The 25,839-nt window shown below is 40.5% G+C and overlaps 1 pseudogene across 1 annotated transcript in view; it reads right to left on the bottom strand.

Moving 5' to 3' along the window:
* LOC308246871 (ferritin heavy chain-like) overlaps window positions 1-18,502 on the bottom strand; it is an 88,503-nt pseudogene extending 70,001 nt beyond the window's left edge. Inside the window, exon 1 of the transcript in view lies at window positions 18,419-18,502. The product of the transcript in view is annotated as a ferritin heavy chain-like (transcript). The remainder of the gene's footprint in view (window positions 1-18,418) is intronic.
* Window positions 18,503-25,839: the final 7,337 nt, after the last annotated feature.

Raw genomic sequence — 25,839 nt, forward strand, 5'->3', positions numbered from 1 at the left:
ATCTCCTTTCTTTGCTATCCAAAAATATCTTCAGCCTCAGATATTTCAGATTTTCAGAAAAAAATATGTTAAAGCAAAAAAAAGAGCTACTGATCTGGGTACAAAGGGGATATTTTTGTTTTCCTTTGATATTTGCATCAATTTAAATCAAAATTTCTTTTTAGAGCATAAAAAACTTACTTTCTTGTAAATTATTGTAGCACAGTGAGAAGAAGGGAGACAATAACAAAAGAATTGGAGGCCCTGGGGAAGGATGCATTTGGCGGTTAGAATGAGGATTGGCATGGTTAGTCCCAGGCAGGCAAAGCTCCTGCCGAGCTGTTGGAGGAAACTGTGAGGGCTGCTGCATTTACTCACTCCACACCTTTTCTTCAGTTTTTCACACAGTACTCCCTTGGAAATGAGCCTCTAACTTCCTTTCCCTAGCTAGCCCAAGAGAGGATGAACAAATAACTAACACTAGGACACCAAATGTTAGCAAAAAAGTTTGAAACTATGTTATGTCTTTAAAAAGGCAAACAAAAGCAAGGAAACATTTTTCTTTCAGAATCAGACTTTCATAAAGAAAGAAGTAGGAACTGGTCTATGTTTGGGTAGGAGGCTCAGTTTGGGCTGCTCTCACAAAATACCCAAAACGTATGAACGGTAGCAATTTCTTTCTCATAGTTCTTGAGACTGGAAGTCCAAGATCAGGGTTTCAGTATGCTCCAGGTCTGGTGAGAGCCCTTCTTCCGGTTACACACTGTTGACTTCTCTATGTGCCCTCACAGGGCAGAGAGCAGAGAGAGGAAGCAAGCTCGCTCCTGACCCTTGCAGAAACACTAATCCCATTCATGGGTGCTTCACCCTCAGGACCTTATCTACTCTTAATTATCTCCCCAGGGCCCCACCCCCTAATACCTAGGGCATAGGATTTCAACATATGAAGGGGAGGCGGAGAGGATAAACATTCAGTTCATAATGTAGGTCTCTTCTGCACCCTTGACAAAGATGGACCTTCAGTTAAGAATATTATCTCTTTTTGTAAGCAAGACCTTTCTGGCCTGCTGTAGAGAAGCAGAACTATTTGCCAGTGTACATTTGTCTATAAATGGGCAATACTACATATAAACTAAAATGCCATGCATATTTATTTTTTAGATAAATCCTTTATTAAATAATCCATTATTTGTCAAATAAATATTTCCTTAAAGAATGATTCTTTAAAAATGGGTATTTATACTATGAAATAAAAATCATTAATAATTTTTAAGTTACTAACTCAAGCATAAAGGAACATTTAAGAATAATTACTGTATAGTGGAGTTCTCATTCAGTTAATTTTCAGTACTTTCTGAACAAGGTTGGGGACCTCCTTAGCCATATTATCCCTTTCTTTCCTCATCTAGATTTCCTAGTCACCATTCATGAACCATGTCAGTCTCTGCATGAATGCTTATTTATTGGGTCTTTGAATATTAAGAACAAAGTTTTTAGTCTCATCCATAAAGTTGAAGAAGGCTTAGTAATTAATCCATGTTGCATTAATTACCTTGTTCTTTCTGACAACTGCACAAATCCATGCATTTTTGGGGACTGGAGGATTTCTGTCTCTTGAGAAATGTCAATTTCTAGGGGAATCACTGTCTTTTCTACAGTGGAGCTAACTGGATATGTGCTCTGTTACTCTGTTCTGTGACCTCTCAGATCTTGGAAATCCCAGTAGCACTCTCTCATTATCTACAATGGTGAAAGAAATATTGTAGCTCCTGGAAATTTGGAAAGAGAAAAACTTTTAGGAAGAAATAACTTTCCTCCGATACATCTTGATCCCTTCACAATGCTAAAACTGTGGCTTTATAATTCACATGCCAGGTTATCAATACGTGCTGAATATAGCAATGTGGGAGGTTCTGTTGAACCATTTCATGGTTACTTTTGTGCTAGCTATAATCCTTTAGGCAGACAACTCACTATTCCCAAATGATTACAAGTTATTTCCTTCCTGCTTGATCACACAGCTCCTCTGCCTGAAATGCCTTTCAACTTCATTTCTTACTTGTCATACTGATGCCCATCCTTTGAAGTCAAGTTAAAAGTGCTCTGACTCCATGAGGACTTTTCTAGTAAGTCTAGATTTAAGTGATCCTGTTCTCCTTTGAAACCCAGATCCCTGAATTTTACTATGTTGATGATATTCTAAACCATCAATTTTGGTTACTTGCCTATTACCTTTTATAAATATAGGGTGTCCCAAAAATAATGTATACAAGCACTTTGAATAATTATAAAGGCAGTGTTCATTAAAATACATTTCATTTTCAAAACAGAGCTATCAGCTGTTAAAGTCTGTATATATATATATATATATATATATATATATATATATATATATATATATTGTGGACACCTGTATATCTGATGTTGTCCCTCAAAAGTTTTTAAATGGTTCTCTTTCTTATTAGAGGTAAACTGCTGAGAACAAGATTATTATATATGATGATGTTAGTTATCATAACAGATAAATCCTAAAATCGTAAGAGTTTAACACAATTGGAGTTTATTTTCACTCTATAACACTTCAGTGTGTTCTCTGACCTGCAGTCTTCTGGATGGTGATGTAGCCACCAGGTTTGTTCCATCTTGAGGCACTGCCATGGTCCACCCAGACATAAGATATGTAAATGTGGAATCCCTGTGTTGCACACCTGAAACTAATATAACATTGTTTGCCAACTCGGCTTTAATAAAAACAAAAACAAATCAAACAACACAAAACCAGCCAGGTGGTTTCCAAGGATGCCATGTAAAGACAAGAGAGCACCATGTGCTTCTTAACCAGATTGGCCCAAGAGGGTTCACGTCTCTTCAGTTCCATTCTGCAGTCACCTGGTCACAGCTGGATGCAAAGAAAGACAGCAGCTGACTCGATGACACTTCCCTAGGCAGTATGGGATGGGAAACAGATCTGTTGAACAGGTAGCTCTGCCTTAGCAATACTTCCTATCCTAGGTCTCTACAGACCTCTTGTCCATATGAGGTGCTTTATATATGTTTGTTTGTTTTTTATAAAAAGAAAGAATCAGTGAATAAATACCGTGTGCCAAGTCTATGGTGAAGGCAATTAGAAGGCGAGAGTATGTGCTTTATGGCTACTAGATGTGTTCACAAACTTCATATGAGTAGTAGAGTAGCTATTTGCTTTTAAGGAGAAATCATCAGTTTGGGACTTATCTATGCTCTTTAACCATGTCTTGATCCAAAGGTCACAGATTATTCTACAGAAAGAGTGATTAATACTTATGCAAATATGTAGTCATCTTTTTAAAGTACATTTTATTATTTAAGTTCTTTAAAAATCACTTATTTGACCAAAAAAAATTTATAAGGTATGTTTCTCTTTTAGAAAATAATTGTTCCTGTTGTTGGATAAACACTCATTTGTTCTAATGATTAAAGAAGTGTTCTGTTATATTGGGAAAGGCTCCAATTTTTAAGAGGCAGGGACAGAATCACATAATTTCTAAGGGAATGAAGTGTTTTTCTTCCCCACAGGAAAGATTCATTGGTACCATTTTTGCTATTTTTTCCCTATCAAGAGGCAATAGATAGGATATCTATTCAAAAGTGTGTAATGTTTCAAAATGACAAGATGTCAAATGCATAGGCTAAGGGAAAGTATCTCTTAATGCAACATATTTTCTGGAAGCTTCTAGCATCCATTAAATTGTACAAGTGAACAAAATTGATAGTTGTTTAAAAAAAAATTAAAGCATCAGCCAAGGTACGTTTAGAGCATGCAAGTAAAACAAAACACTTTAGACCTGAACTTCCACTTCATTTTATATGTGTGTTTACTCGGGAATTGTTATGCCTTATCACTTTTATTGTTCTTTTATCACAGCTGTGTGAAAAATTACAGTTGGAGTGGTGTTCATGTTTTTACTAAAATACATTTTATTTCATGCTATGAAGCAGATTGCTAACGTTTGCTACTTTTATTATTATGGCTGCATGACTCCCTCCACTCCAGTTAAGGTTGTATCAGTATGTCTATGAAAAAAATCCTTTTTATTTATGTATTTGTTTTTATTCTGTGATTACTTTAGCTAAGCAGAGGTGCATCTTAGACGAACTCATGCTAAAAAATTGACAGTAAAACCTAAGCACAATCACTGACTACAAATTCCATGCAACAAATACTGTATCTAAAAGGAAGATAAAGTTCAAAGAGGATTATTTCCCCAGGATTTGATAAGAAGGCACCTTTGAATTGTGACTTAACCATTCTCTTTCTTGAAACTGAGTGTGATATTATGGTACTTTAGATGTCAGGAAACCAGATGAACTGTTAGAAAGTACACTCTGGGTTGAAACTTCGAGTACAGACCTTTACCTGGAAACACATGTAAAACTTGAGGTGATGGGGCTTTGAGCTGTGTAATAAATATATTTTGAATAGGAAAATTGAGTTTTCTTTCTTACCACCGTTGTTTAAAAGATGTAGTGCCTTGCTCTAGCCATTTGGCTCAGTGGATAGAACATTGGCCCGCAGACTGAAGGGTCCTGGGTTCGATTCTGGTCAAGGTCACATGCCTCAGTTGCAGGCTCCATCCGGCCCCAGGTTGGGGCACGTCGGGGAGGCAACCAATCAATGTGTCTCTCTCAGATGGATGTTTCTCTCTCTCCCTCCTTTGCACTCTCTCTAAAAATCAATTGAAAAATATCCGAGGGTGAGGATTAACAACAACAAAAGGTATAGTGCCTCGTTTACCTTTGCTGGAGTAAGAGCCATCATCAGTGCTTCGGAGCATCATTTTGACCCTTTTCCTACTTTTGCCCTAGAAAGTGCTGATGCTCTTTTACCTTTCTAGGTCATCTTGCTTACCACCCTGTTGATGAAACAGCTGGAAACATTTTATAAGTTTAACACAGAACAAACATTTTATAGTTTCAGATTTACCTAGTGATAATTCACTCACCCAAAAACTTGCACAAGCGTGTGCCAGGGAAAAGGAAAAACTGGGCCCGAGACGCTGGGCTAGGAAGCTTACAAGGGGGAGAGTTACCAGGGAAATGTCCTGGTGGCTTTGCAAGTATTTGACTTCCTGTCTTACTTTTCAACCATGTCCCCTGTTTTCGTTTTAGGCACAGGGCTATGGCTAAAAGGAGGGAGTGGGCCAGGCTAACCTGCCACCCAGTTCTGCCTGCCCCCTAAGGAATAAGAACAGGAAAAAGCCAGGACTCCCATGTCTTCTGCCATCTGTGGTCCTGTCATCGCAGATGATGGGTCTGTTGCCTCCAGCCAGTGCTCCAAATATTCCCCATCCCCCATCCATTGTTTTGATGCCTATTTGCTGAATGGGCTAAACCCGTGGTCGGCAAACTGCGGCTCGCAAGCCACATGCGGCTCTTTGGCCCCTTGAGTGTGGCTCTTCCACAATATACCACGGCCTGGGCGAGTCTATTTTGAAGAAGTGGCGTTAGAAGAAGTTTAAGTTTAAAAAATTTGGCTCTCAAAAGACATTTCAATCGTTGTACTGTTGATATTTGGCTCTGTTGACTAATGAGTTTGCCAACCACTGGGCTAAACCATTCGCACTTTACCCTACACATTTCTTAACAGTATAGGATACTGTATTGTTACCCTAACACAGAAAATACAAATTCTAAACCAGAACTCCTGAAGATACCCTGGTAGCATCATCCCCAAAACCAAAAAAGGCTGTGTAGAGACTGCCAAGGTCCCTGCCACATCTACGTTGCATTTATTCAGTTATCAAACGTGGACCCCAAAACAAATAGGACTGGTCAGGGAGAATGTATACCACATATAAGGAATATTGAGAATCGGTGGTTATTTATAACTATGTGGTTTGAAGTCTAAGACAGTAAACATTTCAGAGCATGAGGATAGTCTGTTAACTAGGATCAAACAGAACAGTCAGGCCAGGCCACTTGCAACACAGATTCAGTTGGTTTCTAAGGCAAGAGGAAGTAAGACACTCAGGAAATCAAATATAGAGAGATCATCACAGAGGCATGAAATGCCTTAATTTACATAGGAGGAAGGGGGGAAATTCTGGTTGCACTTCCAGCCCAACTCTCTGAGACTCCCCTGCATCTACACAGAAAACACATTGAATCTGAGATTTACTCTGCAGATTTGGGAGGGAAATGATGTACTCTGCCCTGAGGCTGCAAGCTGAACATTACAAATAGATGCATCTGGGCTGTGCAGGAAGAAGATACACTCAAAGCTGCCCAAGGAGGCAGAGAGAAGCCCATCTGTGTATAAAAGCCAGACTTGGGCTGCTTTTGCCTTTGTTGTAAAAATCCATTCTGTTCAACTCCCAGCTAATGAAAATGTGCATCTGTAAATAAAAAATAAATCAAGGGAATGTATTAATCCTGCAGCTGCTGCCCACTTAACTTTACTTATAAAAAATAACTCAATTTTCTGGTCTGAATGGTTTTGCTATTTAGCAATGTGATGGCAATTTGATGGGGACAAAATAAGTATTGAAATCTATTTATGTATAACAACCTTGGCAATAAAAGCAGCTATACAGAAACTGTACAGTCATTTGCTTTTATAATTGTGTGGATACTTGAGGGCCAGAGTCTGACCCTAGAAATCCCTTACCTGGCTGTTTAAATGGCTGTTTAATTTGCCCATGCTATTAATTAAATTGTTCCTCTAACCTAGGACTGGCACTGTTTATTGGTCAGCTGGGCAAACTTCCAAAATTGGAGACTAGAAATGGCCCCTGACCAAACATTTCCTACCACTTGCATTCCATGGTGATGAAAACGTTGTTCTTTTCCATTGTTAGACTATTATTTTCTCAAGGATAATACATTAGTTAGAATTATATAAAAATTAATTCATCTCATTCATCATAACCCATTATAACTGGAAATGAGGCAAAACCTCAAATAAGACGGAAATAAAAATATTTCAGTTCTGATGAAGAAAGAGAAAGATTTGGAATGGTGCTATATTGAAAAAAATTAGCTCTCTGAGATGGTTGAAAATTCTTACAGATCCTGGCTGATATTCAATTTTTGCTAGTGTTGCCATGGAATGAGTGGAAGGGATAGGTGCAGTTATTAAGAATAATTTTATCCTAAGAGAGAAGAACTTCACAGGTAGGATTCTGTTTAGAGCACAGTAAAAGTGACATTGAGCCAATAGCCTAAAAGATAAAAACTCTCCCAAATCAAAAACAGAATGCCTGATATAGAATGAAGAGACTGCAACTTCAAATACCAATGGACGTCAATGAAATTGTATAGTAATTGAGCTTCTCTCTTTTGGATTTTAACAATTTATTTATTACCTTGTATATAAATAACTAGAGGCCCAGTGCACGAAAACTCGTGCACTGGGGTGGGGGGGTCCCTCAGCCCGGCCTGCGCCCTCTCACAGCCCGGGAGCCCTCGGGGGATGTCTGACTTAGGGGAGCAGGCCTAAGCCGCAGTCAGACATCCTTAGCGCTACCACAGAGGTGTGAGAGGCTCCCGCCACCTCCACTGCACTCGCCAGCCATCAGCGCTGACCACCAGGGGGCAGCTCCAGCCCCACCCCCCATTGCCCCACCGCAGCTGGTGGCCTCCCTCTGTGGGAGGCGACTGGCGAGGCAATCGGGGGACAGTGCCAGCTGGCGAGCAGCTGGCCCCACCCCATGATCACCTCTCCGCCGCCACCTCCACCCCCATTGCCGTCCCCTCCCTCTGCCCACTGGCACCTGCCTTGGCTGGCCTGGTGCCTCGCTCACCAGCCCCGCCCCCCACTGATGGGTAGTTCCACCATTTAGTCGATTTGCATATTAGGTTTTTATTATACAGGATGGTAGATTCTCTTAATAGGAAGGACTCTGCCTTTTAACTCCCAGAGACAAACCTCAAGGGTTAAATGCTGACCATACTATCTAATTTTTCAAGATGTATACTTATTTATCTTTTGTGCTGTTCACCCACATTTGGTTGTCATTGAGACTAGCCAAAATGCACAAAGGAGAAAGACTCTAAAGCTCAATAAACAGTTTATGCCACAGAAGCAATGTTTTAATTTCCTTTTTTTTTTTTAAATCTTCAGAATAATCAGCAAAACAGTTTATTGAAATGGCTCTTATAATTGGCAGTCCTCATGGTTTGTAATCTTCATGGCTTGAAGAGTTTGTTCTGGTGAAATTTTGTAGTGGTTCGAGAAAAGTCAAGGGTTTCTCTAAGCATCTCTTCTAATCCTTTTACTTAAAATTTCCGATTCCCCTGGATATTTTTTATAAAGAAAGTATATTCATTTCCGTGTGCAAAATTGCTGCCTTATTCCGTGGTATCTCATTTTTCATGGTGGCCACAGCTGAAATAACTTTTCTTTTCTGTTAACCCTGATTGTGCCCACCATGCCCATTGCTTCCTGAAACAATGAAATTGATGGGAGTATTTTGCATTCACCTGACTGTTCCTACCATCTCTACCAATCCATTTTCATCTTCATGTCTTTTCGTGAGAGGCAAGCAGAGGAAATCAGCTTGCATAATTCCAGTTTGAAATTCAGCCGATTGTTCTCAGTTTGAAGGGTGGTGACTAGACAACAGGAGGCAGCTGGAGGAAGTTCAGGGTTTGCTGGGTGCTGGTGGATTGTAAGATATGTTGAGTAGTTTCTGATGCTGTTTTCCTAGATTTTATTTGATAATGGTAATTAAATTTTAGAGAGGTACTTTGGATGATTGGTTTTATTATTTTTTTCTCATAAGAAAAAAGTCTGTGTAAAATGGACTTGTGATTAGTTGTGTTATTTTCTTTTCAAATGGGAAAAATAGCCTCATGTAAATGTACTTCCCCTCACCATGCTACACTGCTAAAATGCTAATGTTGATGGGCATATGTAATTGACTTGTATATTGAGCACAGACATTGTGCTGGGATCTTTTTGAATAAGCAGCATGATCCCTGTTTATCATGGAAGTGCTTATCTTTTCTACTAATTAGAAGGCTCATTCTACACCCAGTTTTATACTCTGTGCACCGAGATTCTTCAAATCATACATAGGATTATATTTAAAGACCTTGGGAAACAGAGCCTGGGGCAAAGCTTGGGTGCTAATGTTTTATTGGTTATCCAATCCCAGGGCAGTGAGAGTGACAGAAAAGGGACTTAGGTAAAGAAGGAAGAAAACAAACATAAGGTCATGCATTACTGACCAATCTTTTGTCTCACAGAGGTGGTGTTCCAGCCATAAGAGGTCTGGATGTTCAGAACCACCTCACTCCTAAATGGCCCACTGTAGGGGGGCGTGCAAAGTGAATTTCTCTATTGGCTTCCTCCCATCTTGTTTCTCACTGGTCAAAGTAAACACGATGGGAGTTGACACCCCCAGATTTTTAGGTTGTCCCTAGGTTGTGCAACAAGTGAGTTCAGATCCCCTGGATACTTTAGCTGGATACTTCACCTGAGTCAGGAAGTGGCGGGAAGAGACTGAGATTACAGGTTTTGAACCACTCAGTGTTCTGGGTCTTAGAATCGGCCTATGAGGTGGTGACTTAGTGGGTCCGGCTGAAGGCCCAGAAGACAGGTGAGATGGGGAGAATCTGAGGCCATACATTTGACGTGTCTAATACGAGTATATCCCATTCTTACTAGCTGTTCATTGCTATTTACCCTTGACAAAAAAAGTTATTGCCTCCTTTGATTCATGCTTACTTGGTATATTCATTTCCCCTACAGTTTTTCTTACTTATTTAAAAAATTCTTTTGTGTTTCTATTTTTCTAGGGTGGGATAACATGTCCTTTTCTCCTTCGGGTCTTTTAGAAGCCAAGAGTGTACTGCATCACAGCACGAAGAAAGGCCACTGCTTGCTTTAGACAGTACCAAGTTGAAAGATACTATTCAATAATGTGTAATGCAATGCTTCAAAAAATCAATGATGATATAGTTGATTCTTCTATTACATTGATTTGTAATCTGACAGCAAGCATAAATGTTAACAATTTGATCATCACAATTACTAAAAGTGCTCTGATATCCTCTATACCAGGAGTGGGGGACATCTGGCCTGCGGGCTGTATAAGGCCCGAGATATCATTGGATCTGGCCCTGTCAAGGTATTAGAAATGAGTTAATTAAATGTTAGACCAAATATAGCAGGTTAATGTTTAAGTTGATAATTTTTTATTGCCCTTAAATGATGTTATAAATATTCAAATGGCCTTGGCAGAAAAAATGTTCCCACCCCTGCTCTATACAAAAGAGCTAGAAAAATTGTGAGCCATCATATGGGGATCATAGTAGTTGGTAATATGCCCAGATCCAAGTTCATGTAAGGGGAGATGTGAGATGATTTGCTTTTGGAGCATATTGATTGTATCAAACACTAGAGTCAGAACTGACCATGGAGTGGCTTTGAGATCTTGGCTAAAATTCCTAACAACAAATACAGTGAATCTAAAAATCAAGTGAGTAAAAAATCTGATGAACAGAATAAACTGGTGAATGGAATAGAATAGAGGGCATGGAAATGGAACAGACTGACGATTCTCAGAGGGAAGTGAGTGTGGGGGGGGGTGGGAAAAGATTAGACAAAGATCTTGTATGAATGTATGCATTACCTATGGACACAGACAATAGGGTGGCGAGAGCCTGGGGTGGGGTGGGAACCGAGTGGAGGGGAGCTATGGGGGAAAAGAGGGACATCTGTAATAATCTCAACAATAATGATTAAAAAAAGAGTTGCAGTTTTCAAATAATAGTGTGTTCAAATTATTCTTTGAACTGTACCTCACTTCATTTATCATGTAGCCTGTTGTCCACTATCTGCAAGCAATTCAGATGTTTATTTGGATGGGATACTCTTATAATTCTCCTCTCAATCTCTTTCAGGTCCATGATTTCCACCTTTAGAAACATTCTACTGAATCTTTTAATTAGTTGACAAAGATTTATTGAGCAACTACTGTGTGTTAGGCATGACTTAAAGCATTAAACATTCAGATGTGAAAAAGACAGAGTATCTAATCTCCAGATGCTTAATTCAGAGACAGAATAATGCATGGAGAAATACATGGGATGGAATAATTTCTAACTCTGACAGTGAATGGAGGTGGTAGTAGTGAGGAACCTGGCTGAGACCAAAAACCTTGGGCAGGAGGACCATGCCCCTGGGGGGTGGGGGTGGGGCGGGGAGGGCTGACTTATCAGGAAACTCTGCTATTGAAGGAAGAGCTTGTATTTGTTGGTTTGTTCCTTGTAGGTGAAGATTTTTCTCTATTTTTGTTAACACCTCCAACATCTTTAACTTGACAGCATGCCTGCTAGAAGTCCAAGATCAAGGTGCTGGCAGGTTGGGTTTCTTCTGAAGTTCTCTCTCCTTGGCTTGCAGACAGCTGCCTTCTCACGGTGGTCTTTTTGTGCACACATTACTGTGTCCAAATCTCTTTTTATAAGGACATCAGTTAGACTCAAGTACGGCTCACCCATATGTCATCATTCTACCTTAATTACTGCTTTAAAGGCCCTATCTTTAAATACAGTCACAGATACTGAGGGAATGTCAGCACTTCAATATTTGATTTTTTGGGGGACACAGTTCAGCCCATAATAGGCAAGGAGAGGGGTGTGTTTGCACATCTAGGCTCTATGTGGGAACTGGATCACAGACTTCCCAGCATTCCGCAGAGGTAGCTCACCTTTGTTCACACACATGGCCTACCGTAGTTCTTTTAGAAAGCAGGTGGTGAAGCTTTCACTTTGTTGGTAGCCAGTACCTTCCTTGGTGCTCATTCAAGAGGCGCATCCTCTGTGGTTGCCTAAGCCTTGCTCAGTTTCATGTAATTTATCCCACCTGTTCATCTCTCCTTAGCAACCTAACCCTAAGAAAAGGATGCCTCATGGGAAGGTATGGGTGGAAGCCCTCTTTGCCTGTATTAAGGAGGGCTAATAAACCAGCTTGGGATCTATGATAAGGGACGATCATTAATGACACTCCAATTATAAATACTCAGTATATTTTTTATTTATAAAAATCATACAAATAAGTGTATAAATATTCCTGAGCCAGACTGTCCAAGACAATGTAAGCTTTTAGAATATGCCTGATTAAAGGAAGAAATAGTCAAATGTAGTCATTTGAGGAACAGAAGAGATTAGAAACACCGTTAAAGCAGTAGCAAGCAAGTAGTACTTGCTCTCCTGTTTATCAAAAGTGCAAGGGCCCAGACTTTGTATATTCCCTGTAAACATTGTTTTGGTGTGTGTTTACAAGAACTGATCAACCAGGCTTGCTTCTTGGAGGTTTTAGGGGGATAGGGATGGGTGCCTCACCCAGCCTTTAAACCCAAAGCCGGGAGCCATGGCCAAGGCCAGTGCTGGGACTGTTTGGATAGTGTCATTTCCAGATGGAAGTTGCTAGTCTGGCGGTGTGTTTGGCCAATGCCTTCAAGTCTGCATGTGGTGTAGGGATAAGAGGGTACAAGGTCTGGGTAGCGCTGCTGCTGGGCACTGTGGGGAAACCTCAGTCATTACAAAGATGGTGCCAAGCTGCCTCACGGGAGAAGTGGGGAGGGAAATGAAATTGCAGGAACAGAATGCTCCTCATTCTGCATCCAGCAAGATTTGTCACCTTTTCACATTGCTCCCTTATGCTTCTTAAAATAATTCCTAAAATGCGTGTTGTTGAGTGTGGTATGACTGGCTAGGCTGGAGATGCAGGCTGTTCGATTTAGTCAACTCTTGACATATCCCAGGACAGTTGTAGGGCCGTTTGAAAAAGTTCAAATTCTTGTTTTTAAATTAATTTTTATTGTTGACAGTATTACAGATGTCCCCCATCCCCCACCCCAGACGTTCACCGCACTGTTGTCTGTGTCCATGGGTTATGCATATATGCATTTGCATCTTTAGAAATCTCCCCCCGCCCCCCCCCCCCCCCGCCCCATCTCCTCTTTCTCTCTGAGATCTGCCAGTCTGTTCCATGCATCGCCATGGAATTTGTTGACAAGGAAAGACCACATGGCATTTTGAGAGGCATCTACCTTTGAGCTCATTCACTCTTTTTTTTTTTTTTTGAGTCTTAAAACACTATAAATTAATTTATTTGTTTTAAATTTTATTTTATTGTTTAAAGTATTACAAATAGTAGTGCATATGTCTCCTTTATTCCCCATTGACCTCCCTCTGGCCTCCCCTACCCCCTGGCTCATGCCCTCTTTATCAGTGTTTCTCAAACGGTGCAGAGTCACCTGGAGGCTTGTTAACGGTATAGTTTCCCTGACCCCACATCAGATCTACTGAATCCCAATCTCTCTCTTTTTTCAAACACTCCGAGTGGTTCTTCTCACACTACAATTTGAAAAGCGCTATGCCTATTATTCCAATTTACATCTGAACAAAATTAGGAGTTATGGCAACTCATGAACCTTCCTGAGCTTGTTTTCAAAGAGATGTAGTTATGAATGTAATATATAAAAATGCTTAGGCGCTAATTACTGTTTCTCTCAGCAACGGAAGCAGCAGAGAAACAACTTTTCTTTTTTAATTCTCACCCAAGGATATGTTTTTATTCATTTTTAGAGAGAAACAATGATCTGAGAGGGAAACATCGATTGGTTACTTCCTATATGCACCCTGACCGGTAATAAAACCCACAACCTGGGTATGTGCCTTGACCAGGAATTGAACCCACAACCTCTTGGTGTATGGGATGATGCTCCAACCAACTGAGCCACCAGCCAGGGCAGAGACTTCTTTTTTTTTTTTCTCTCCAATCTCTTCCTTCTCCCCCTTACAACAAGTAACAAACATGAAACAAAAGAAATAGAAAAAAAGTAAAAGTCTCTTTTGAAACAGTTCATCTTGTGTTGAATCGTACCCCGAGTGTTGTGAGAACGTTATAGGACTTAAAAACACCTCAGGTGAACAGAGTTTTATTAACCATAACGATGTTTGGTTAGTGACCCATATCATCATTGGTCTATATATGATACCCCCTCAGACCCCAAATCACTTCTAATGTAAGAACTAGAAAATTTTCAATAACTTACATTCTCTTCTGGGTGCTTCTCCTATTCCATTTCCATAGATGCCCCCCCCTCCACAGACATAAACACTATCTTAAATTTTATAATCCTTTGGTTTTTTTTGAAAAGTATTTATCCCATGTATTATATGCCTAGTAATATATAGGGTGGGTGAGGCAAAAGTAGGTTTACAGTTGTGAGTACACAAAACAATTTATTCTTATACTATTTATTAATTATTGTATTATTTTCCATGCAAACAACTGTAAACCTACTTTTGCCCTACCCCATGTTGTTCAGTTTACTTTGTTTTTTAACTAAATAAAAGAGCTTTTGCCTTTAGAACTTTATGTAGTTTTCAGGGACACGCCATTTGACTCCCCACTGTGTTATTCATTAATGGTGTTTCTGATAGCCTCAATTTATTCATTCTCACTTTTGTATTATATTACATTATGATATATGCCACATTTTACTTATCTATATTTAATTGTGGGTATTTTACATGTTTTCCAGTGTTTTAATGGTTTGAACACTGCGTCCATGCATATCAGTCCACATTTCTAAAGTGAAAAGTTCTGCTGGTATAACCTTGGAGAAAAGTTTCAGGATTATAAAGTGTTTATCTGCAGCTTTATAAGATAACTCCAAATTGTTTTTCAAAGTTGCCATGCCACCGGAAATGTAAAGAAGTCACACTAATTTCCATTATCGTCAACACTTTATATTGCCAGATTTTTTGTTTCGTTTTTTCTTCGAATTAAGTTCGGTGAGAATTATATTTTATTTCTTATTTGAATTTTCTGAATTACCTGTAATTTTTAGCATTTCTTTCCATGTTTATTATTAATAGGTGTTCTTCTCTAAAACATCTATTTATAGCCTTTAACTATATACAGGGTGGGGCAAATTATGTTTATAGTTGTTCATGTGGAAAATAATACAATAATTAATAAATAATAATGCAAGACTAAACTCTGTGTTTTGCATCACAACCGTAACCCTACTTTTGCCCCAGCCTATATTTTGGTTTCTAGGGAATCCTTATATATTCTAATACTAATATATCCTTTGTCAGTTTTATGTGTTGTTGATATTTTCTTCAAGTTTTAGTTTGACATTTCACTTTTCTTAAAGTGTCTTTGATGAATAGTTGTTAATATAATCAATTTTATCAGGGGCTTTTAAAACTTTATTTTTATTGTTGACACTGTTACAGATGTCCCCATTTTCCCCTCCTATATCCACCTCCACTCAGTCCCCAGCCCCCCTCCCTCTGGCCATCACTACCATATTATCTGTGTCTATGGGCTATGCATACATCTTCTTTGGCTAATCCCTTCACCTTCATACATCCAGTCCCCTCTCTGCCCCATCCTCTCTCACAGCTGTCAGTCTGTTCCATGTATCCATGCCTCTGTTTCTGTTTTGTTCGGGGTTTTTTGAGTTGGAGAATTTTCTGTCTATCCTTCCATGCTTCAAGGACAGAAAAATATTAACTACAATTTTCTTCCAGTTTTTTAAAGGTTTACTTTGAACATTAATGTTTTAATACAGCTGGAGCTGACTTTTGTGTTTGGGTTGAGGTAAAAAACTCTTTTTATTTATTTATTTTTACGTGGAAAACTAGTTTTGTTTTGGTTTTTTTTTTGCTCCTTTTTCTTATAGAATTCTTCCTGTCTCTACTGAATGGCCTGTGACCTCTGCCACCTATCAAAATTGCATATATAGTCTGGGCTTATTTCTGGGCTCTGTACTTTTCCATCGGTCAGTTTTTCTTTTCTTATGCTAATACCATGTTGCCTTTTTAGTACAGCATTCTAATGAGCCTATATATATGATGGGACACATCTCCTTTTTTTTTCTTTGTTCTGAAGTGCTATTCTTGGATCTTTCTTCTTCAATAGAAATTTTAGAACCAATTTTTTCTAATTCTATAAAAAGTATTATTGCCATTTTGATTGGAACTGCATTAAATTTATAAGTCATGGGGAGAACTGACATTTTTATGCTATGAAGACTTCCTATCCATAAGCATGGGGCTAGATCTCCATTTATTTAGGTCTGCTTCAATGTTTTTATTAATGTTTTATACACATCATTTATAATGTATTTTGTAGTTTTTTGGTTTTATTTTAAACACTGTCTTAAAAAGATTTCCTAATTCTCTGCTGTAATGCTGAGTACGTGATGTTATATTTTCATCAGGGTATCACACAGAGGTTATACATATCCACCTGTCCTTATAGGTGGTGATAATTTTCTTTTCTTTTTAAAATGTTTTTATTGATTTCAGAGAGAAGAAGGGAGAGGGAGGGAGGATTAGAAACATCAATGATGAGAGAGAATCATTGATTGGTTGCCTCCTGCATACGCCTACTAGGGATCAAGCCCACAATATGGGCATGAGCCCTGACCAGGAATCAAACCTTGTCCTCCTGGTTCATAGGTCGATGCTCAACAACTGAGCCACAATGGCTGGATGGTGGTGATAATTTTGATTACTTGATTTATCCACACTATAATTACACCTTTCTTCTACTTCTTGCAACTAATAAGTAATCTGTGAGGAGACATGAAGACCATGTAAATAGCCTCTTCCTCAAGCGTTCAGGATGAGAGCAAGTCTCAGATTCATCTGACCCTGTTCAGGGGTTAATTATATTAGGGGGCCTGTGGGTAACTTTGTGCTTTCCTGGTCTGCTGCCCTGGTCCCATTCACTCAGCAGCTCAGGTACCCACTTCTGGCAGTTGCTGGGTATTTCCACCTGGGCCTTCGGCAGTGCTGCTTCGGCTCTAGGCTCCTAACTATCCCATTTCCACCATTTGCTGTTGAAGGCTCAGTCTGGATGGTCTGCCAGTTTGTTATGTGTTGGTGGGGGAGGGTACCTTGAAAGTTTTCTACTTCCTGTAAGGCCAGAGGTCTGGTGGTAGCAGAACAGTAAGCTCTCTCAGAGCTTCTAGTTAGCCTTGACCTTGGAAGCCAACGACCTCTGGGAATATTAGAGTATAATTTGTCATTTCATGAAAATATTTTCTCAATTTTAAATTAACTCATTCCTAGCTGATATCATATTTGAAGCATTAAGCATTAAAAAATAAAAAAAAAAAAAATGAGATGATTTACTTTTTCAGTTGAGTGATATAATGGGTTAGAGAAACCAAGATGTTTCTGAAACGTTAGAATGCTTCAGAGTTGAGCTCAGAAAGGATATTTCTTAAAACCTCTGAAAGGCAGAATACTGGGTTGTTGGATGATCTCTAGCTCTAACCCTGGATGGTAATATCTAGATCCTTTAAAACAGTTTTGAAACACACAGATATCATTAACTTGAAAGAAGATATACAGTGAATAGCTACTTCTTTTACAATCTTTCTTTGCTTTTAGGGAAATTACTTTTCATGTGCTTGATGAATAAAAGGAGAAACCGTTTTAGAGGATTTTAAGTTATTGTACACATTAAGATAAATGCTAGAATTTTTCTCCTTTCTTTTATTAAGGAGACAGCTGTAGTTCAATTCCTTTCACTTATTTTGTAATAGCACTGTCTGATTTGAAAGATTTCAAGCTTGAAAATCAAGAGGTAGTGAACAGAAAATACCATTGAGATTATTTGAATTGCTGGAGGCTGGCATCCTATAATGCTTGGAAACACATCACCCAAGTGAATGTCAATGTATCTGCAGATTTTTTGTGTTGTTTTTTTAAAGAACATAGTCATTATTGAAAGAATTGATTAGCTACATAAATTTAATAATTCACTAATTTTGAAGGGCTTTTTGGTTCTTGAAACTCTCAAGAACCTCAGTTGGGTAAAAAATCCCAACTGAACAGTAATAACTTTTGTACTGTAAGAACTATTTTGAAATAGGACAAATGAGTCCATATTTGCTTTCTCTGGAGACAGAAATACAGGTCCTAGGGCATGGCAGCTATTTCCCCTCCAACCTCCACCACCACCCCCCAAATCTAGATTTACTCTAACAAAGTTGTCCGAACACTTTTTGCCATTCTATTATTTTTTATCTTGGGGGACTGAATTGGTTTCCTAGGGCTACCATATCTAATTACTACCAACGTGGTGGCTTACAACAGTAGCAGTGTGTTCACTCAGTTCTGGAGCCCAGAGTAATCAGGGGTCCTCAGACTATGGCCCGCGGGCCACATGCGGCCCGCCGAGGACATTTATCCGGCCCGCCGGGTGCCGCTGCCTGTCCTGCTTAGCAGCCGACTCGTCCCGGGCCTGCAGCGCGCATAGGAATTTGTTCATAGTTTTTTTTTTTTAACTATAGTCCGGCCCTCCAACGGTCTGAGGGACAGTGAACTGGCCCCCTGTTTAAAAAGTTTGAGGACCCCTGGGAGTAGCGGGCAGGGCTGTGCTCCCTCTGCGCACTCTGGGGGCGGACCTGTTCCTCACCTCTCCCAGCTCCAGAGTCTGTGGCCTTGCTTGGCGTTCCTGGCCCTGTGCCTGCGTCAGTCCACTCACTGCCTCCAGGGTCATGTTGCCCCCTCCTCTTTGTGTGGCTTCTGCTCTGTGTGTCCGAGTCAGACCTCCCTGCCTTTTTCTTATAAGGGTACATGTGATTGCATCCAGGGCCCACCAGCATAACCGGCAATAAGTCTCCTCTCTCTACTCCAGCCTCTAGTCTCCCACCAGCATCCATTCCTGGAATATCTAAGAGACCCAGCGGAAAGATGGTTTGCAGAGTCCCAGGCCCAGCACCCCAAAGCTGAGTGTGAGGGTGTAGGTTTGGAGCTGAGAGTCCGTAGCTTAATAACCATCTCAAACTTGGTCACATTAAATATAAGTGAAAAGGAATGAGATGATCCATGTCATTTTAACTGTAAAGCATGGAGTCTTGTTACCTTTCCTAAGTCTTTTTTTCTTTCGGAAGCCTTGTTTAATTCGTTTGGAGTGAGTGAAAGGCAGGCTGCTCAGTAAGGGATGCTGCTTGTTTATTGAGAGGAGAGAGCACAGTCATGCTAACTACTCATGACTCAATTGTTGTGTTTTTGTGATAGAGGAGCAACATTTTCCAGAATTGAGGTGTCAGCTTTCTGGGGCATTCGGGGCCTATTGGTGGGGTGAGGGTGGGTGCAGGGAGGCTCTGACGTTATCAGGATGTGGTGGTGACTGCACTGAAAGAAGATGCTTTTGCACAGAAGGAGCAGCAGCGATGCTCACTCTTGAGAATCATTTAGAACTGCTTCCAGGTGCCCCACTTAGTCATAAAAGCGGATGCAATTTGAGAAAATTATGCCCCTGGCCAGCTATTTGACTGGAATGGGCAGTTTGACATTTTCCAGTTATGTTTCATCTTGAATGGAGACTACTTTTAGTAAAAAAGGTTTGCTGTTGACATGTCTCAGGATAGATACTTTTTTGCCCTCCCACACTGCCCCTCACCTCTGCACAGAGGGCCAGCATCTGTGCCTCCTCGCATGTAGCCTCAGAACACGCCTTTTGTGTCAATTGGGCATCTTGCCCTGGACCATTTGCCTCTTGCCCCAAGTACATCTAGTTAGGAAGGTGGAGGGCTGCAGCACCACTGAGGCTTTCTAGCGTCTCTCCAAAGGGATAGAGGACTGATGTGAAATCTCTGGCGCTTTTGGGATCTTCCAAGGTACCTGGGCAGTCTGGATTCCCAATACCTGCTGGGGTGTCCTGGGAGCTATGGTTCTCTGTGTATATATGTTAGCTAGTCTCAGCATCATTTTCTCCAAAGGTACTCTCTGTCGTCATGCTGATCAGGGCTCCCCTTAGAATTCACGCTTTCTACCATGGTTTTATCTCTCTCTCCTTTGATGTTCATTCACCCCACTGTGTCTAAAAAACATAAACTTATTAGAAATGCCAGTTTTCCTGAAAATTTGTATCCACGTCCACGATGTGAACACCAACCTCAAGTTGTTTAGGCTTTGTGCTCTTCTCGACTTCTAGCACCGATCCCTCCCTTACTCGGTCCCACCTGATTGTCTTACCCCTGAATTCTCAGGAAGGGAAGGGAGTGGTGTGGAAGGGAGAGAAAAGGAAGAAGAACAGAAGCAGGAACACTGAATTGGAAAAGATTTTAATATGTGTTTGCTGAGGTTGCTGTTTTGTTTTCTCCTTTCAAAGAGTTTTAACGATTGGGCTAGAGGTGGGAGTGGGGCGGCAGAGGAGAAAGATGGAAAAGAAAAAGTAGAGGAACAGGAGGCAACAGTGACCTCCACTCTAGCAAGCGGGGGAAAGAGGGGAAAAGGGCTCATTGCCAAACCTTCATCAGCGGTGGACCATCCAATGACACATTCTATGGGCAAGAACCTCTGAACAGAGGGTGGAGGACTCAAATCTCAAACAGGTGCTCAGTGCTGCCCAGCACTCCCTCCACACGCCGCTTGAATATTTACTCTCGGCCTCTTTCTGTCTCATTCTGTGCTGACACAGTCGTCCCTGGTCCTTCAGTAAGAGCAATGGAGTAATCAGATTAGAGCAACATCTCCAGCTCTATCCACTCACCTGCGTTATTAGTACCAGTTTTTGTTTTTGTTTGCTTTTGCTTTGCTATTTTCTCAAGTGTCCAAACTCTTACCAAAATCAAATACACCACCTTCTTTGGGTCCTGGATAACCCCATTTCTTTCTTTCTTTTTTTTTTAATATATTTTATTGATTTTTTACAGAGAGGAAGGGAGAGGGATAGAGAGTTAGAAACATCAATGAGAGAGAAACATTGATCAGCCACCTCCTGCACACCCACTACTGGGGATGTGCCCACAACCAAGGTACATGCCCTTGACCGGAATTGAACCTGGGACCCTTCAGTCCGCAGGCTGACGCTCTATCCACTGAGCCAAACCGGTTAGGGCTGACCCCATTTCTTTTTGTGTTTTAAAACCTTTGCTTCTACAGTTCTCCCTCTTTTATTTGGTCAATTCCCTTCACGCTACAGGTTCATTTCTATCAGCACCCTACCTTAAAAACAGTACAAAACATCCCATTAAATGCCTCATACAGGCATTCTTAGATTCTGCTTCAGGTCCTAAGGCGAGGTCAGCCCTGGGATAACACTGTGTCTTCTGCACTTCTCATCCAGGGTGTCTTGATACAGTGTATTTTGACAAGGTGTATTGCAGATAATGTTACTATTAATTGTTGATGTATTAAAATTTGTAGTTGATTTACTGATACAATTAGAGTGCAGTTAGTGGCCCTATTAATATCACTCATTCACTAGCATTATTATGACTACTACTATTATTATTAAATTGTATTCTATTATTGTTCATTTTCTTTGGTGGGAAATAAGGAAATGAAGTGAAAGTTTTCTCACTAAGCATAGGGTGTGTGTCCTCTGTGGGAGTAATTGTTGTGACTGAAGGAAAGTTTTCTAATTGTTTCTACTAGTTTCCCCCATTTCCCATTTTATGTAAAAATTTCTTCTTTCACCAAGCAGGTAGTTTCAGAATTGTATTTTCTTCTTTATAGACATACCAAGAAGACTAGTTTGAGTAAAAATGTGATGTCACGAGGTGAATATTTCAAAAAAGTGCTTTTGGGGAATCACATACTTTGTTTATTTAAAACAATATAGTGACTGAGAAGGATTTAGCGCCAAAACTGTGAACCCTAAACTAGAAAAGAGTAGCTGGGACTTAAACTAATTAAATTGCCATTGTTTCTTACTCAGCTACAAACCATAGTAATTAAAAAGCAAACAAACTAAGAGACAAAAATAAATCACAAACCAGGTTTAAGTTTTCTAAAACAGCTACAGTAAACTATCAACATATTTTATAAATCGAACCAGGATTTCATTCAATATGAGACCCAGGTTGAAACTAGTGTTTTAACAATGACACAAACTCATGATGTTTGAAGTGCAAGACATGCACAGGACAAGCTAACGTCCTGGATGCACTGCTGTTGGCAGACAGACCCCGTGAGAGCCAAGGAGAAGACAGTGCGGGCACTTTTACCTGCTCAATATATGCCTGTCAACTGGCTCAAAAGTTCATTCTGTTGTAGTTGGCTAAACTGATGATCACTTCAGCTTCACCCCTCAGCTCTAAATTGTAGGTGGAATTCACCAGGTAAGAATTAGGGTAGCCTTTATTTACCCCCTTTGTTATTATTTCCTACTCAGCTTTAACTTCTCTTCCTTCTGAACTGCCCCCATATCCCTGAGGTGAAGACAGGGATATGTACTATTCCTCAGTGTGCAGCATTATCTATACTAATAAAAGCCTAGGTGGTCCTCATGCGATGCCCTCACGTCATCACAAGATGGCCGCCACAAGATGGCCACCACAAGATGGCCAGCAGGGGAGGGCAGTTGTGGGTGACCAGGCTGGCAGGTGAGGGTAGTTTGGGGCGACCAGGCCTGCAGGGGAGGGCAGTTGGGTGTGACCAGGCCAGCAGGGAAGGGCAGTTAGGGGTGATTGGGCCAGCAGGGGAGGGCATTTGGGGGCAATCGGGTCTGCAGGGGAGGACAGTTGGGGGTGATCAGGCTGGCAGGGGAGGGCAGTTGGGGGTGATCAGGCTGGCAGGGGAGCAGTTAGGCATCAATCAGGCTGGCAGGTGAGCAGTTAGGGGACGATCAGGCTGGTAGGCAGAAGTGGTTAGGAGCCAGCAGTCCCGGATTGTGAGAGGGATGTCTAACCAGCAGTCGGACATCCCCTGAGGGGTCCCAGATTGGAGAGGGTGCAGGCTGGGCTGAGGGACAACTCCCCCTCACCCCCCCATGCACGAATTTCGTTCACTGGGCCTCTAGTTATAAATAATAAGATTTACAGCTTTAAATATATTTTTATTGATTTCAGAGAGGAAAGGAGAGGGAGAGAGATAGAAACATCAATGACAAGAGAGAATCATCAATCAGCTACTTCCTACGTGCCCCCCACTGGGGATCAAGCCCACAGCCTGGGCATGTGTCCCTGACCAGAATCAAACATGGGACCCTTTAGTCCACAGGCTCTATCCACTGAGCCAAACCATCCAGGGCATGATTTACAGCTTTAAATTTGAGCTTTGGTTTATGGATGAAGAAAGAATTGAGAGGTGGCAGTGCCAGAGTTTTGAATAGGTCTTAATTGTTCTTATGTTCAGCAGCTGAGTGTTTGGAGTGAATAAGCTTTTTAGAGATTCCTCATCTCATTCTGGTTAAATGATCTGCTGTGAAGTGCTTCCAGGCTCCACTGATGTGCTTGGAATGATTTTTTTTCTGAGGAGAAGACTGAAGACTGAAGTTAAATGTTGATCAAATGGGATTTGGTTCTCTCTTCTTGTTTTTAATTATTCTGAGGTCACCAAGTACAGAGGAGTCTTGCCTTCTACTGTCAAGACTTTTCATGACAGTTGTGCACGAATTTTATTCACAACAATTAATTTCCAGTTTCACTTAGAGTAGATGGTATTTGCTAATGCACATGGCCACAGTCTCTGAAGGAAGATACTTCCTCAAAGTGCTCAAGCTCTAAGCAGTAAAAAAGTATAGAAAGAAGAGCAAAATCACTCCACTGATCAATATCCTTAATTTGTTCTTCACCAAAGAAATTACTTGTTCTATGAGGACTAAATCAGTAGCTCCGGAATTAGCCTGAGTTGTCCTACTGATATAAGACATGTACCTAGACTACACTGACTCCTGGTCAGGTCATGAAACACACAGACTGAGTGTTACTATGACCAGGAGTTTGAGGGGGGTGGTTTTTATCATCTTGTCAACATTGTTTGTTAATCACAGTGAGACTGATGATTTGCACTTGGTCTCAGTGCAACTCAGGGAGGGCTCCCCTGTTGAGGCTGATTATGTGGTAGGATTATGCCTCCATAACCAGCAAAATTAAAAAGCAAACAAGCAACTCAGCTAAGACTCCATTTTAGGCTTTCTGGTTCCACTGTGTTCCATGCACATAGGGATGGTTCCTGACCCAAGAGAGAAAGTGCACCTGACAGAAGGAGGGCGAAGGAGCCCATAGCCCGCCACCCCCGAGTGCTTGCTGGGAGGCAGCTTTGGCTGAGAAGCATATCCTTACCTAAGGCTGTTGCTATATTGTATTCTTTAAAAAATCCCTGGCATTGTAACTTTATTTTTAAAATATGGGAATTTTGTAGACATTTGAACTGATTGGCTCTATTTGATATTTTGAACTTCTGTCTCCATTTTTTTTAAAATAAAAGCTATTTTTTTAAGAGCCGTTTTAGATTCACAGCAAAATTGAAGAAAAGGTAAAGAGATTTCCCAAATATTCCACTGCCCACACATGCAGTAGCCTCCCCAGGATCAATAAGAGTGGTAGATTTGTTACAATTGATGGACTGGTATTGACACACCACAATGACACAGCGTCTGTGATTTACCATACAGTTCATTCTTGGTAATGAGGACTGTATGGTAAGCCATACAGTTCTGAGTGTACATAATGTGCATGTGTCTGCCATTATAGTGTCCTACAGAGTATTTTCACCACCCTAAGTATCCTCTGTGCTCGGCCCTCCTATTCATCCATCCCACTGGCCCCAATCTCTGGCAACCTCTGATGGTCTTGTCTCCATAGTTTTGCTTTTTCCAAATGTCATACAGATTAAATCACACAGGTCTTTTCAGATCGGCTTCGTTCACTTAGTAACATGTATCTAAGTTTCCTCTGTGTCCTTTCACAGCTTGATAGCTAATTTCTTTTTAGCTCTGGATAATATTCCGTTGTCTGAATTTACTACATTATCCATTATCCATTCACCTACTGCAAGATATCTTGGTTGCTTCCAAGCTTTGGCAACTATGAACAAAGCCGAGATAAACAATCCACGTGAAGTTTTCCTGTGGACCGCCAACGTGGTTATACCATTTGCATTCACACCCACAATGAAAGAGAATTCCTGCTGCTCCCATCTTTGACAGCATTTGGTGTTGTCAGTGTTTCAGGTTTTGGCCAATCTAATAGGTGTGTAGTGGCATCTAATTGTTGTTTTAATTCGCATTTCCCTGATGATGTATGCTGTGGAGCATGTATTGTATCCTTTTCCATAAAAAAAAAAATTTAAGCATCCTGGATCTTCTGAGTCTTCTTCAGCAATGAGATCCTGTTTAATGGCCACTACTAGAGCACTGCTCTTGGCAGTGTCTTTTGTTTCCTTGCAGAACACATTATTTGTATCTTTAAAATTTTTAGAAATTAAGCCATTGATAATTTTGACACTGCTTTTAAAAATAATTATGCGAGTATGTACATTATTTTTAGTTTTACACTAAATGAAAGGGAGCAATAAAAATGCAGATATCCTTGGGGTAAATTAAAAAAAAATCTTACAACTCTTTGTAAAATTTATATTATTTTACAAGAGTTTCAAATTGCAACGAAGTTAAATATCATTTGTGGTAGTTTCCTGGGTGCCTCTAATGAAAAAGTTAGAGATGTCTGTAGAATTTACGACAACCCACGTGACAGGAATAGTTAGGGTGTTTTGACTCTGCTGTATATTATTCACTGCATGTCATGATTTTCCTCCCATTTTCCTTCATGTTTAAAATTTGTACAGAATTTTCTTTCAGAAGTATGTATTCTCCTAAAATCCAGTCTTCAAGATTATATTTGACTTAATCTGCCACTCAGGGCTTTGCTTAGGTGAGGCCCTGTGCAGTAGCCCATTTGTTCTGTTTTCAGCATACTGCATATGTTTGTTTGGTTAGCTGCATTGCATGACACCCCATTAGATTAAACATCTTTGCATGGTTGTTCTTTCTTTGCTAAGAGACGGGGTATTTGTCTCTTGGCAATGGGTGCTGAGAGTAGGGTACGACCATCCTAGCCCTGAAGATGTGTAGTATTTGAATGGTATGATGGACCAATGATGGGC

The sequence above is a fragment of the Plecotus auritus genome (assembly GCF_963455305.1).
Source record: "Plecotus auritus genome assembly, chromosome: 4".
Taxonomy (NCBI): Eukaryota; Metazoa; Chordata; class Mammalia; order Chiroptera; family Vespertilionidae; genus Plecotus; species Plecotus auritus.